The sequence below is a fragment of the Trifolium pratense genome, linkage group LG4 (genome assembly GCF_020283565.1).
Source record: "Trifolium pratense cultivar HEN17-A07 linkage group LG4, ARS_RC_1.1, whole genome shotgun sequence".
NCBI classification, from domain to species: Eukaryota; Viridiplantae; Streptophyta; class Magnoliopsida; order Fabales; family Fabaceae; genus Trifolium; species Trifolium pratense.
The window spans coordinates 876,934-892,277 of record NC_060062.1 but is presented as its reverse complement, the minus strand read 5'-3'; the positions used below and the strand labels follow the sequence as shown (position 1 = coordinate 892,277).

Below are 15,344 nucleotides of genomic sequence, written 5' to 3'. Positions count from 1 at the left end.
TGAATGTGTAAAAATTCGTTCTACAATTTAGAATCTGAACGCTCCTATACATGGTGTTTTGGACAGAGCCTCGGGCCATTTTAATGGCCTCACTCTCTAGGGCCCAATAGTTGTGGAGCTATTCTCGACGAATTTTGATTATAATAATGGTGCACGTGATCTCTTTGTACACGCATCGTAGCGGATTTTCCCCTGTGTCACTCATGGATTGTTGGATCTTATCTCAACGGCTCCATGCACTTCTCCTTGCACCTAAGTAGGCATTTACAACGATATCTCTGTATAAGCATGACTTAGGATCACACCAAAGTACGATTAACTTAATTACTGACGTATTTTCTCCAACTCAATTACACGTTGGCTTTGACGTCAGAGTGATAGCCTCCAAAGGCTTGATAACAACATTGGGTTGGGCTTATGCAACAATTGTATTAGTGTGATATTATTATATATGAATAAAAAATTGACTGCATTTTTTCAATTTAGTTATATTTTCTCTACTTTTGTTTGTATTTATTTACATGGTTCAATTGTTGTGGTAAGTGGGAGTGGATAAAGTCTCGCATTGTTTAGAAAAGTGGATGTTGAACACTTTATAAGTGAGAGGATCCATAAACCTAACGACTAAAAGTTTTGGATTAAAGTGCGGTATTCAACTCACTTGTAGAGTTTTCTTAAACCCTAATGGCATCATAACAACGCACATTCAAAAAGCGTGAATATTTTGGCCACTTTAATTTATTCGTATTATATATGAGTTTATTTTAAATTATGTCAGTTTCTATTAATATGTGTCACTATGCGTTATTATCCACTGATCCTTGTGTCTAATGTTCATGTGTTTCATAGTTTTCTATTGCTGGTATGCTGCTGTGTAATATCATTTTCAAGTTGAATTAATGATGGATAGTTTTATTTGAAAAAGTGTGATTGTTTGATTTAGGGCAATAGGGCTAATTTGAATTGACTTATTTTTGAGCTTATGCAAAATAGTTTATGCAAATAAATAAGCTTTCATGCATCATTATAAACTTTTTCAAGGTAGTTTATGAAAAAATAGTTTATAAAAATACAATTTTTGTTAGTGAAAACTTATAAATTAACATAATTTTTTTTTATTTGCATAAACTATTTTCATAAGCTCAAAAATAAACTATATATATATATAAGGCAAAGGGAGTTGTTGAGATGAATCTAACGTTTCTAACAGTGTTTCAAAGAGGGTATTCGTTGTAGGGGGAGACGAGAACAATGATGTTTGTTACTAGTGGCTTGCATATGGGAAGCTACATGTTTAGATCGACTTAGAGAATTATAATCGTCAGTGACAGTTGGCATAAGGCAAAGGGAGTCGTTGAGATGAATCTAACGGTTCTAACAGTGTTTCAAAGAGGGTATTCGTTGTAAGGGTAGATGAGAACAATGATGTTTGTTACTAGTGGCTTGCATATGGTAAGCTACGAGAATGGAGCGGGTTTAGATCGGACTTAGAGTACTTTGGCAGCTCATATTGGACCTTTGCCCCAGTCCAGAACACACTCATACATATATTTTACGAGATCTTTTTTTTTCCGTCCTACCTACTTCTCGCGCGCACTACGTGTTTTCATTTTTATCATTCCGCTACTTAAGCAGCAGACATAATAAAAATGAAAGATTTTGTAAATGATGTCTGCTACTTAAGTAGCGGACGTTATTAAAAACAAATCTGGTATTATAATTTTGGGGTGTGCTTGCTACTTAAGTGGTGGACAAGGGTATTTTAATAATTATATAGGGCGGATAATAGTTAGGGTGACAAAATAAATTCTCATATTTTATCTATTTGAAGTTTTGAAAAACAGCACAAAAGAGACTAGCATATTTATTTGGATCAGATAAAGCACAATGGCCCATTAAATAGGCAGCCCATATCCATCCATGGAAGATATTTTCTCTTCGGACCCCCATGTATCTTTTATACCCCCAAATATTCCAATTTTGCCCTTGATAAAAAATTCGGTTCGTAGAAACCGAAGTTTTTATTGAAGGGCAAAAAAGTAAAATCCAGAGGGTGAAAAAGAACCATGGGAGCCTAAAGAGAAAATATCTCATTGAATGGAAACTATTCATCTCTCATTACCACCGCACTCAAAAACTATATATCTTCCAACGTTAAAGAATAAAGATTATCAAACGGTAACATTATTTCTTTAAAATGATAATCGCTTTCTCTTTATTTTAAAACATGCCAACAAGTGTTATTTGTTTGTTTTAATTTCCCTAAAATCTGGTGTGAGTCACGCTTAGAGGTTTTGAGATGTAAGCCTTTGTTGGCTCAGAAGCAAATTGATTAGATGTTTTCTCTCCCAATTTCCCGCATTTTTTTTCTATCTCCTGAATTTTCGTTTTTGTCCTTGGGGGTAATGTAGTTTATACGAACCGAATTTTTTTGTTCCAAATTTTCTGTATAAATTCTACATGAGACCCTCAACTTCCACAATTTATTTGAAATATTAAACGATGTCCGATTTGAGTAAACGATCACTCGTTGAAAAGCTTAGGGTGTCAAGAATACAAATATAATTTTTGTTTTGATGTTTAACTATCCAATTGGTTCAGTTTGACCAAATAATGGGTACTGGTACAGAAACAGAGCAGAAACTTTTCTCAAACCTGTAGGTAGATTTTCTTATACTATACTTAATGAAATTTAACAATTTCAGTGTGAATCCTAAATAGTTAGTTTTGGATGAATATGAGTGATTGAGATAGAAATGATTAATCGGAAGAGAAATTATTGTAATTGAGACACGAGGATTAATTGTGATAGAGAATTGTATTGAATTATGAATGGAGCATTACATTTATACACTGTTGCAATTACTTGTGCAACAAGTAATCCGTTCCTATAACTAACTAACTTAACAACCAAAATCAGATAAATTAGTTGCAAATCACAACTAACCAAAACTAACCATATATTTTGCTAAACACACTTAGTTTGAATTACTAATCTCAACAAAAACTAGAAGGCCTTTTGGCAAGAAGGATAGAAAGTTTGAAGGGCACAAGGTTCTTTTGAGAAGGATGCTGAGATATATGTTTACTTTTTCAAGTTCATTATACTAACAAATAAAAATACAAAATTGACCCCATGCTTACAACATAAGTTTCCCTTATTTGGATTCATTTGTTTCATTATATAGAAATATTCCTCCCTCACTTTCTCATGTGACATTATTTCATGATTCCATCATGTACCATGCCATAGAACTAGAAGTGCTTTTGAATGAGAGTGCATCCATTTTGACCAATTATATCTCAATCAACACAAACATGTAAAATGTTATTGTGTGATTCACATGCAAAATACTGAACCATATAATTTTTTTGAGCAGACAAAAATAATGGTACATGAACTATATGTCATATGAAGTATGAACAATATTGTTATGATGATTGAGTTGTTTCAATTTCCTGTTCAAAACAATACCCCTAATTATTTCGTATATATTTATTTTGACAAGTTACTTCATTTATTTTTAACTTAGTGTGTATGTGCGTGGTGCACTTGCATGCATGCGTGCGTGCGTACGTGTTAATACCTATTTTATAATGGAATATTTTTAAAAAGGTAAGATAGTTCCAAACCTGAAAATGAAAGAAATTATACAGTAAAGTTCCTCAATAAAATGGATAATATTCTGTAGTTGACCGATTAAGAAAGATAAAGGAAATAATTGTATCCATGACTTCCATATTGGATTACGTACCATTATTCCATAACTTGGATGATCTTATTCTTGACAACATTTGTGACAAAGTGAAGCCCCTAGTCTTCTCTAGAGATGAAAAGGTAGTAATGATATCATCATATGAACAATTGAAGCAATTTGTTTAGATAGAACTTTAAAATGACGATCATGGTTGTTTAACTCTTTCGTGTATATCATTATGAAACAGATAATTAGAGAAGGTGATGTTGTACCAAGGATGGTGTTTATTGTCCGTGGAAGCATAAGGCGAACCCAAAATCTCAGCAAAGGCATGGTAGCAACAAGTGTCCTTGAACCAGGTGGCTTTTTAGGCGATGAACTTCTTTCATGGTGCCTTAGACGCCCTTTTATAGACCGGCTTCCGGCCTCCTCAGCTACATTTGTGTGTCTCGAATCAACAGAAGCATTTGGTCTTGATGCTCAAAATTTGAGGTACATAACTGATCACTTCCGGTACAAATTCGCAAACGAGAGGCTTAAGAGAACGGCGAGATACCACTCGTCGAATTGGAGAACATGGGCTGCTGTCAACATTCAAGTTGCGTATAGACGTTACAGGCAAAGGACTAGAGGTCTAGTGACTCTTGTAAGGGACAATGGAGGCACCGAGCGCACACTCTGGCAGTATGCTGCAATGTTCACGTCAACTAATTATTTCATATATATTTATTTTGACAAGTTACTTCATTTATTTTTAACTTAGTGTGTATGTGCGTGGTGCACTTGCATGCATGCGTGCGTGCGTACGTGTTAATACCTATTTTATAATGGAATATTTTTAAAAAGGTAAGATAGTTCCAAACCTGAAAATGAAAGAAATTATACAGTAAAGTTCCTCAATAAAATGGATAATATTCTGTAGTTGACCGATTAAGAAAGATAAAGGAAATAATTGTATCCATGACTTCCATATTGGATTACGTACCATTATTCCATAACTTGGATGATCTTATTCTTGACAACATTTGTGACAGAGTGAAGCCCCTAGTCTTCTCTAGAGATGAAAAGGTATTAATGATATCATCATATGAACAATTGAAGCAATTTGTTTAGATAGAACTTTAAAATGACGATCATGGTTGTTTAACTCTTTCGTGTATATCATTATGAAACAGATAATTAGAGAAGGTGATGTTGTACCAAGGATGGTGTTTATTGTCCGTGGAAGCATAAGGCGAACCCAAAATCTCAGCAAAGGCATGGTAGCAACAAGTGTCCTTGAACCAGGTGGCTTTTTAGGCGATGAACTTCTTTCATGGTGCCTCAGACGCCCTTTTATAGACCGGCTTCCGGCCTCCTCAGCTACATTTGTGTGTCTCGAATCAACAGAAGCATTTGGTCTTGATGCTCAAAATTTGAGGTACATAACTGATCACTTCCGGTACAAATTCGCAAACGAGAGGCTTAAGAGAACGGCGAGATACCACTCGTCGAATTGGAGAACATGGGCTGCTGTCAACATTCAAGTTGTGTATAGACGTTACAGGCAAAGGACTAGAGGTCTAGTGACTCTTGTAAGGGACAATGGAGGCACCGAGCGCACACTCTGGCAGTATGCTGCAATGTTCACGTCAACTAATTATTTCATATATATTTATTTTGACAAGTTACTTCATTTATTTTTAACTTAGTGTGTATGTGCGTGGTGCACTTGCATGCATGCGTGCGTGCGTACGTGTTAATACCTATTTTATAATGGAATATTTTTAAAAAGGTAAGATAGTTTCAAACCTGAAAATGAAAGAAATTATACAGTAAAGTTCCTCAATAAAATGGATAATATTCTGTAGTTGACCGATTAAGAAAGATAAAGGAAATAATTGTATCCATGACTTCCATATTGGATTACGTACCATTATTCCATAACTTGGATGATCTTATTCTTGACAACATTTGTGACAGAGTGAAGCCCCTAGTCTTCTCTAGAGATGAAAAGGTATTAATGATATCATCATATGAACAATTGAAGCAATTTGTTTAGATAGAACTTTAAAATGACGATCATGGTTGTTTAACTCTTTCGTGTATATCATTATGAAACAGATAATTAGAGAAGGTGATGTTGTACCAAGGATGGTGTTTATTGTCCGTGGAAGCATAAGGCGAACCCAAAATCTCAGCAAAGGCATGGTAGCAACAAGTGTCTTTGAACCAGGTGGCTTTTTAGGCGATGAACTTCTTTCATGGTGCCTCAGACGCCCTTTTATAGACCGGCTTCCGGCCTCCTCAGCTACATTTGTGTGTCTCGAATCAACAGAAGCATTTGGTCTTGATGCTCAAAATTTGAGGTACATAACTGATCACTTCCGGTACAAATTCGCAAACGAGAGGCTTAAGAGAACGGCGAGATACCACTCGTCGAATTGGAGAACATGGGCTGCTGTCAACATTCAAGTTGCGTATAGACGTTACAGGCAAAGGACTAGAGGTCTAGTGACTCTTGTAAGGGACAATGGAGGCACCGAGCGCACACTCTGGCAGTATGCTGCAATGTTCACGTCAACTAATTATTTCGTATATATTTAAAAAATTGCGGACATTAATAACTATTTAATTTATTTATTTTAACACGTGCGCACGCATGCATGCACACGCGAGTGCACCACACACATAAACACTAAGTTAAGTTAAAAAGAATGAAATAACTTTTGTCAAAAATAAATTATATATAACAAATAGGGGTATCGTTTTCTGGGTACAATATAAATAGGGATATTTTATTTCCTACTATGAATGGTGTTACTTTTTTTTTAAAAAAAATAATGATTCTAGTTATGTATTTTTTTACTGTTATATATTATTTTATAATCGTAATTTATGTATTTTTTTATAATATAAAAAAACCATAGTATTATGAAAAATGTATTTTCTTAAAAAAAAAAAAAGTCACTAGGTTTGGTCTAGTGGTCAGGGGTTTGGGTAGTATGTTATAGGTTCTGGGTTCGATCTCAGTTCATTGTAAACCAAAAAAAATTATTACTTTTAAAATATCAAACCAATTGGAACTATTTAACTAAGTTAAATTGATTATTTCTTATTTGTTCTCAAAGATCAAACCAACATGCATGTTATCGTACTCCCCGTAATTCCTGAAAATAAATACACATGTAAATGAATATATTATTTTCAGTACAGAAATGATTAAAATGTGGAATACAGGCTTTGTGATCGCTCATAAACAAAGAATAGAACAAAAATAATTGTCCGACATTTGATTTAAAAAAAGAAAAAAGGACAGCACAAAAAAGATGAAGGATCAAGGTGTTAGTTTCTCATGATGTTGGAGATTTTTAGGTTTATGAGATGAAGATGATGTTGGGATTTTTTTTTATTTTTTATTTTTTCATAAAAGAAGATGAAGATGATGAACATTGTTCATCAAATTATGAGATGGTTTAATTTTAATTTGAAAATATTTTTAAAAAAATAAAATTACGTGTTTTTTAACTAAAAAAGTCATTGTACATTAACATATCAAACAAGGTACTGTACAAAATTGTTTGTCCTATGCACTGATCATCAAACAGAGTGCAATACAAAAAGTTGTCATGTAACTCAGTCACTTGTTCAGTACTGTTCTGTCCAGTAATCATTCGTTTGCAAATCAAACGTACCTGTATTGTGATAAATGTGTGTTTTTTGGGTATTACAATTACTATATTGTCCTTTGTGAAAATATGTATTTGTAGTTAAATTTACGTATTTCATTCCAAAGTAGAGTTATGGTTGAAAAAATAATAATAAATGTGTGTAAGGAATTGAAAAGAGACTTATATTTAGAGACAAATTTTATCTTTGAAAGATTACTTATAATTAGGGATGAAGGGAGTAATTAACGACGGTTAACAAAAGGGTGAATTTCCAGCAGTTTTAAATCCCCCATATAAATGCTTGTTTGAAAGAGTTATTCTTACGTAGTCATGAGACCAAGAAATTAAATTTGATCACATACTCAAAACACAACAAAAATTTAATCATTTAAAAAATTATATATTATTTTATTATTACTTTTTCTACATTTACTTTTCTTGTGTGTGTGACCAAGAATGTGGTCCAAATTTTTGGGTCATGGAAGAATATCTCTGTTTGAAACTGTTGCAGTGGTTTTTGCTGTTGCCCAAGCCTACAATCATACATGATTTCCTTTAATCCGTAAAATCTGTAAAATAAATATTAATTCAGTGTTATGGAGGAGTATGACATGTTAGGTAGGTATATGGAGGAGTATGGCATGTCAGTAGTAGTAGTGAGAAATTCTAATATGTGCAGAAACCCAAATGATTTTTTCTTAGGCATACTCACAACAAAGGTAAAATATTAAAGAAAAAATAATTAAAATAGTATTGATTGATTTGATTATTTTATTTTTCTTTTAATTTTATAAATTTATGTGTGTGTGCCTAATTTGTGTCTAAATCATGTGTGTCTAAGTAAGAATGTCTCAGTAGTATACTAGTATTTCGAAATATTTTGTTTGATATAAGTCTCCACATTGGTAATTTGAAATCTGGATCTATTTATTTATTTATTTATTTACTAAAAACGATATTCATTCATTCCGATAATTGATAGAGTACGTCAGATGTAAATACAAACTCAACATCACCAAATACAAAAAGGATGAATTTGTGAACAAACTCACATCATCTAAGTTAATAGCATACAACGACAAAATGCCTACAAAGAATACGATAAAATTAAAGTCATCGGAATGTCAATGCTTCCGGATCTGCAACGTTGATACCCGAATTATTGATTGAATCTGCCATTAATCGAAGATGATCTTTCAATATGAACTAAACAAACACCGCAATAAAACTACCCCTATAAATGTGACCGGAGGGAGTAACTAACTATTGCAAGTTAAAACTACCCTTAACAACTTGTGACAGTTAGTAACAAACACTACTTGACAGTTGGCTTGTGGAACAAGCAACTGTCTTATTCTTCTAATTCTGCATTATTAACAGAACACAACATTTATACACACACTGTTGCAATTACTTGTGCAACAAGTAATCTGTTCCTATAAGTAACTAACAACCAAAATCAGATAAATTAGTTGCAAATCACAACTAACCAAAACTAACTATATATTTTGCTAAACACACTTAGTTTGAATTACTAATCTCAGCAAAAACTAGAAGGCCTTTTGGCAAGAAGGATAGAAAGTTTGAAGGGCACAAGGTTCTCTTGAGACTTGAGATGGATGCTGAGGCATGTTTACTTTTTCAAGTTCATTATACTAACAAATAAATCAGAGGAGCATGATGGTGGTTCTGCAAGAAATAAAAACAAGTTCTTCCATTGCCCTATTTAAAAGGAATTGCTAGACTACGTTCATTTGAAAGTTCAGGGTGATCAGTAAATCACAATTTATAATTAAGCGCATGTTAGTTTACCCGAAATTCGGACAGCCCACTTCCACTGGCCAATGAAAATAGAGCAGCATTTTTTGAGTTGACGCATAAGTTTATTTTTCATCTTGAATTACCCCCTCCTTTTTAAGGATATACAATATAATAAAAACGAGATTCATGAACGAGAAAGTACTTGCCACCAGTGCGAGAGAGAGAGAGAGAGAGAGAGAGAGAGAGAGAGAGAGAGATGAGTTTTTGATTGTGATTTATGTGATGTCATTGCAATTGGTTGTTAATATACTTTAGGGACTCTCTTTCACTGATTTAGTGATACATTACATTCAATACGGTTGTTTGAGTTTCTTTTTGTTGATTCATATGTGGTTTAGGTTAATACTAATAGTGGGGAAAAGCGACTCTGTTCATTCCTCCTGGATTGTGTTGCATCTGTTCCTCCTAATCCTATGTTCTTCATTAATGCAAACTGGTTCATTACTACTGTTTTTCATAAAGCCCCCTTTTGCTCTCTCGAATTCACGCTCGGCAGTTTCAAAGTCAATGTATGCCTTCCACAACAACTCAGGCATGTCCAATGCTGGTTGAGCAATTGCAAGATCAAATATCGCTCGAGCTCATTCAATCTCAGATAGATATATATCTCTCCAGTTCTGCATATTTGCTCCATGCATAGCAGTTTAAGTACATGTCACATGGATAGGTTCAATATTGAGATTTCAACTTCCATAAATTGCAAGTACAATAAAAAAAATTGTAAGATACAAACAAAAACCAGTACGCAAAATGAGTCACGGTGAGAATCAATATGGCAAAAATGGAGGAAAATATTAAGAATTCTCTTCATTGGTATAAGAAGCTTGCAGTTACTTTCAAGTTAAAATATGATTATTATACTAAGTTACTAACAAGGTTTACAGCAAAATAAGAAAGTACTATATATCCTCGTTTAAATATCATAATAATGATAAATAAAACAGAGATTTAAACACAATACATGGAATTTCATAACAACTTATAATTCTTACAAATTTTGATTGAAAATACATGGAGATTGGCCTTATTTATACTAAGTCCTAGAGGCCAAATTAAATTAGAGATGAAATAAATAAATAGCTACAATATATTATTAGGAGATTTTACTGTGTCATTTCCTCCAGCTCCATCAAGGTCGTCGCGCCATCAACCTCTTCATCTGAATCTCAGTCATGGGCACAGGCGGCAACACCACTGGTGGTGGCTGAGGAGTTAAACTCCTCCTCCTGTAGCAGTACAGAACTGCCACACAGCCACTATCAAAACCAGAAAACCCAAAACCCCGATAATGAGCCTAACTACCCATGATGGTGGTCGGTAGGGGTTGGAGTCAGGGTGGTCAAATGTGAAAGTCGGTAATATAGTATCGGGTGGCTCAGGGAAGGTGGCCGGTGATATACTCGTCGGCGGCCCACTGAAGGTGAAAGTGAACAATGACATTATAAGAAGAAGAAGAAGAAAGGGGGATTATATTTATTGAAAAACAGTGTTTGAAGAAGAAAGGGTATTGTGTATGCTTAAGAAGAAGATGAACAGGTTGATGATTATTTTTTTTGTTTTTCAAATAACAATTGACCACACAGCATTATAAAGAGAAAGGCGAGTGAGTTTGTTTTTCAAATATGTTAAAGCCTATTATTCTTTTGAGTTGCTCTTGAGATTATCCTTAATTTGATGAATTTTTTTGCTTTAATAGAAAACGGAAAAATCTATTAATGCACATAATATTGTTTTGTTTCAAATATTGGAAAAAACAAAAGGACTATAAAACTGGCAATTATGCATGCATTGCTAATAGATTCTCTAGGTTACTCGATGTTGGTTTTTGTTGGTGTTGGTTTTTACTGTCCTAAAGCAAGGGCATGCAAGAAGAGTACTAAAGTATATAAAGGAAGATTCCTTGTAATTTGGCTTCTTCATTCTAAATCACATGCATAAGAGTCCTCATAAGTTTGTCACACTTTAATTCACTGTTAATGAATTAATGAGGGCAACCCAAATTAGAAGCCGTATATAGTTTTGTTTAGACTAATATGGATGGAATGGAACATATCTTGTTGGCAGATTTGTCTCTTTTTTCCTTTTTTTTTAAAAAATTTTTTTTTAAAATTTTATATTACAACATGTTACAAAATATGCAGTTGGTTGATGAGAGTTAGAAAATAAAAAATCTGTGTAAATACACACATACAGTATAAAGTAGGGAATCAAAATATGTATTGATCCTATGATTTGCGGTATTTGAAGTTCACAAAAATCCTAATTTCTCACCAAATTCGCAGCCACCAAAGAGAGAACAATAAAATCCTTGATTATGGTGAAATTACCTTTAAAATATTGTTTATGCGTGTATGACATTAGGTCTCAAGTACACACCTTTTGTGTCTTTATTTTTAAAAAAACTCACTCGTTGGGCAAGCGCGACAATATGTATCGTGTACACGCAACTTCCATATTTTCCGATTTCAATTTAGTCATATTGGTTTTGCTGTGCGACTCGAGGTTCTGCGTGCACAAAAGTCAGATTCTTTCACCAAGTCATTGTGGTTTTTGAAGGAACTTCATTTGAAAGAATGAAGTTGATGATTTTTGAAGAATCTTAGAATTCAGATGAATCTGTATATATATATTGACCAAAATATAAAAAAAATAACAAGCATTTAAAATAAAATAACACAAGTATTTTCAAATAGAAGTTTATACATCACTTTCATATCAAAATGATCACCAGAACCTTCACATAAAGCAAAAGCTCAACATGACAACACAAGTTGTGGATTCCTAATTGTGCATATGACTTGCCAGTATGCTATTGAATCTTAACTCAAGCCATCAAAATTAAATATCTAAGTATACATTCTTCATTGATAAACACTATAATTAAGACTATGCATCTCCATGATGAGTTCCATGCCCATGACCATCTAATACTAGGTCCTTGCCCATTACTAACTCCATGACTTAGCTTCGTGACAAGATGATGACGAATGCATCATATTGATGAAGTTCAATAGCAGTAATCAAAACACGAACCAAACTCTATTTGTCTTGTTAATATATAATCAGAGGTATGAGACAGAAATCTAGCAAACAAGAAGAATGAAATACTTACAGTCAAATGTCAATGAGAATGAAACAATTTCTACTGCAGGCACTAATAATGTGCAATAATGCAAAAGGAAATATATGCAAATGTTTACCGATGATATAAGCAGCTGAAGGAGCTGCAGGGAAAATTAAGATATCATTTTGATCCAGTGCCTTGTGAAAGCTATTCCTTATAACTCAGCAAATACCTGTCATATTGAACATAAAATATGCCAAACATTGTCAATAACCATCGGTAATAATGAGAACTTAGAAAGCATACAACATTTGTACTAAAGATGGTGAAGAACTCTTACCATTACTCACTTGAGGTGGCATCAAATCTATCACTTTAGGCATCCATCAAAAAATTTCAGCATCCCTGCAGCTGCACAAACACTAATGTTGAACTGTTGGTCATAAACTTAAGTCAATCGTTACACAAAAGGCATCGGAAACAAGTAAACACATACTGTCACCACTCTGACCTTGTCAAATTCATTACTAATATTGTGAGATTAAAAGGCCAACATTTTTTTTTGAATGACCAATACAATACAATTATACAACGCGTCTCTTAGGATCACAAGAGTACACATATACGTTTTAATACACATTTACTTTAACAAAGTAATAAACTGATACCAAACTAACAAGAACAAACTCCATTGATAGAGCTTGAAGAACAAAGAGAAGGAAGAAGAAGATAAAATGTGGAGAAGTAGATTGTATTGAATATTGAATGAATGATCAATTACAAGTGTGTGTAGAGTTTATATAGAATAGTTAGTTACAAAATTGAATAACCAACTTGTCTAACTAACTTGTCTTACAAGTTTAACTAACTAACTCAATGTAATAAGCTAATTAGTCATACTTAATCAATCTACATTTTGCCATACTTTAACTAGGTCATTACCACTTTAAAATACAAATTAATGAAATTATACAAAGATTTTGTACCGTAACACCACACACCAACAAGGTAATTCATGAAACAGAACCAAAACCTAGAGCATGCTCATAAGTAGAACCAAAGACATCATATTAGAGCAAAATATAAAGATGTACAAACAAATAGGTTTTCTTTCTTTTCTGAGATTCAAATGATCAAATCTTCTTCTTTTCTTTCTTTTTGCTTTCATGTTATACTACTAATGATAATCATACAAGTCAAACTATTTCTATAATGTTGTAAATGTAAGGTGCTTTCTAACTTCTTCAAACATCTAGTTGAGGAAAGGTTTCCTTTGAAAGACAAAATGAAAAGTACACACCAAGGAATTCTTAGCAATTAAATCCATTTCTTAATGTCAATCATAAGCAGCCACAAAATCAATGTCATTCCTCAGGTAATTCATTTATCTTGATTGATGCTATGAAGTATTCGAGGTTGGGAGCACATATTATTGATAATAGACAGCCTCATTTTGGTCAGTTCTCCCAATATGGGAGAGAACCTGCATTAATCATGTGAATCATATCTTAAATTGGTAATTTAATTTTTAATAACAAGCTAATGGAATTTACTCTGAGTCTAATCTTGATCTTATTCAACTTAAACCCAAATCACCATATATGTGTAATTGATCAACAACAAAGTGTGTCAATCCTTGAGAATCGAGCAATTGAAGGAACTTAAAAAAAAAAAAAATCAGAACTGGGAGAACACTGGGGATAAACATTGAACTTCAGCAATCAAAAGGACTACTTTCATGCTCACAAGGACTACTTTCAACACAGGATAGAAGGTTTATCCAGAATGATCGACGAGATTTCACAGCTACTTTTCTAAACCCTAAAATGACATTCAGTATTCCTTCTAAACATTTTAATTCAAAAGGAATTACTAAAACAGATTAAAAACCTGAAACGACGTGCTAAAGCAACTATGAAGAACCGACACTCCTCAAAATAGGTGTGTTCCGGTGTCGAACACGTGTAAGAGTCACCGACACGACACCGAAACTTATGATTACATTGAATTATTTTATTTTTTTCAAATTACCAACGTGTCAACGTGTTGGTGTCTATTTTTTTTATTTTTTTTTATCATAACACTAAAGTTTAAGACTTAACAAAGTTAGAGAAAAAACAGAAACTTATCGGCAATGGCAACATAGTTGAACAATCCATAAACATATTTCAACATGGAAGAAAAATAATATATGAATATAAACCATAGGAATTAGTATTGAAACTAATGAGTTATCAAATTCTGAGAAAAAACCTAAAACCCTAGCAAAACCCTACAGCCTGAAAAAACACGAAAAAATGAAAATTGATTAGCAAGTTTAGAAATTAACCTTGTTTGTAGATTAGGCAATGAGTAGCGAATGAAATTGATTGGAGAAGTTATGGAATTGTTGTTGGGGGATTCGCGGAGCAGAGAGAAGTGAGGTTCGGGAAATGGTTGTTGAGAAACGGGAGAAAAAGTTGTAGAAGAACATTGTTGAGGATTTTGAAGAAGAAATTGATGAATGAAGAAAGAATAAAGGGTTGAGATATTTTTTGAAGAGTGAATGATGAAGAAGAAGGAAGAAGGGATCTTTGAAAAACAGAGTAGAATAGCGAAGAAGAAACTAGAATACGTTAAGTCGTTAACTAATTCCTTTATTGACTATTCTGCCCTTGAGTTTTAAATTGACACTCAATCCAGCCGCCACTTGCGGGGCCCCAATTTAAAGTTAGAGTTTTTTTTTTTTTTTTTTTTATATGAACTAAGACATTGAGAGGAGCATATTCTAAAGACTCAAGCAAACATCATTAGACCAACCTAGTGTGTTAGTTACTATGTTATATTGAAATGACAAATTAAATAACAAGTACACAAAAGTGAACTACGAAAAAGATGACTAAACCAATAATATCTTATTGTTTTTTATTTATCATTGAAGTATTATATTTTTTTATCATTTAATTGTTGAATCTCATTGTGATTAAATTTTTTTATTTTATTTTTGTCTTTTGAGTTGCTCTTGAGATTCTCCTAAATTTGATGATTTTTTTTGCTTTAGTTGAAAATGGAAAAATCAATTAATGCACATAATATTGTTTGTTTCAAATATTGGAGAAAAAAAAAGAGGAC

The 15,344-nt window shown here is 33.2% G+C and overlaps 1 long non-coding RNA gene across 2 annotated transcripts; it reads right to left on the bottom strand.

The window, feature by feature from the left end:
- Nucleotides 1-11,828: 11,828 nt before the first annotated feature.
- LOC123920418 lies at nucleotides 11,829-14,809 on the bottom strand. 2 transcript variants are annotated; one of them, XR_006813668.1, is made up of 4 exons: nucleotides 14,563-14,809; nucleotides 12,574-12,655; nucleotides 12,370-12,465; nucleotides 11,829-12,252 (listed from the first exon to the last, which is right to left on the bottom strand). It is a non-coding gene; the product is annotated as an uncharacterized LOC123920418 (long non-coding RNA). The 2 variants fall into 2 exon arrangements; XR_006813667.1 differs by having other exon boundaries at nucleotides 12,574-12,644.
- Nucleotides 14,810-15,344: the final 535 nt, after the last annotated feature.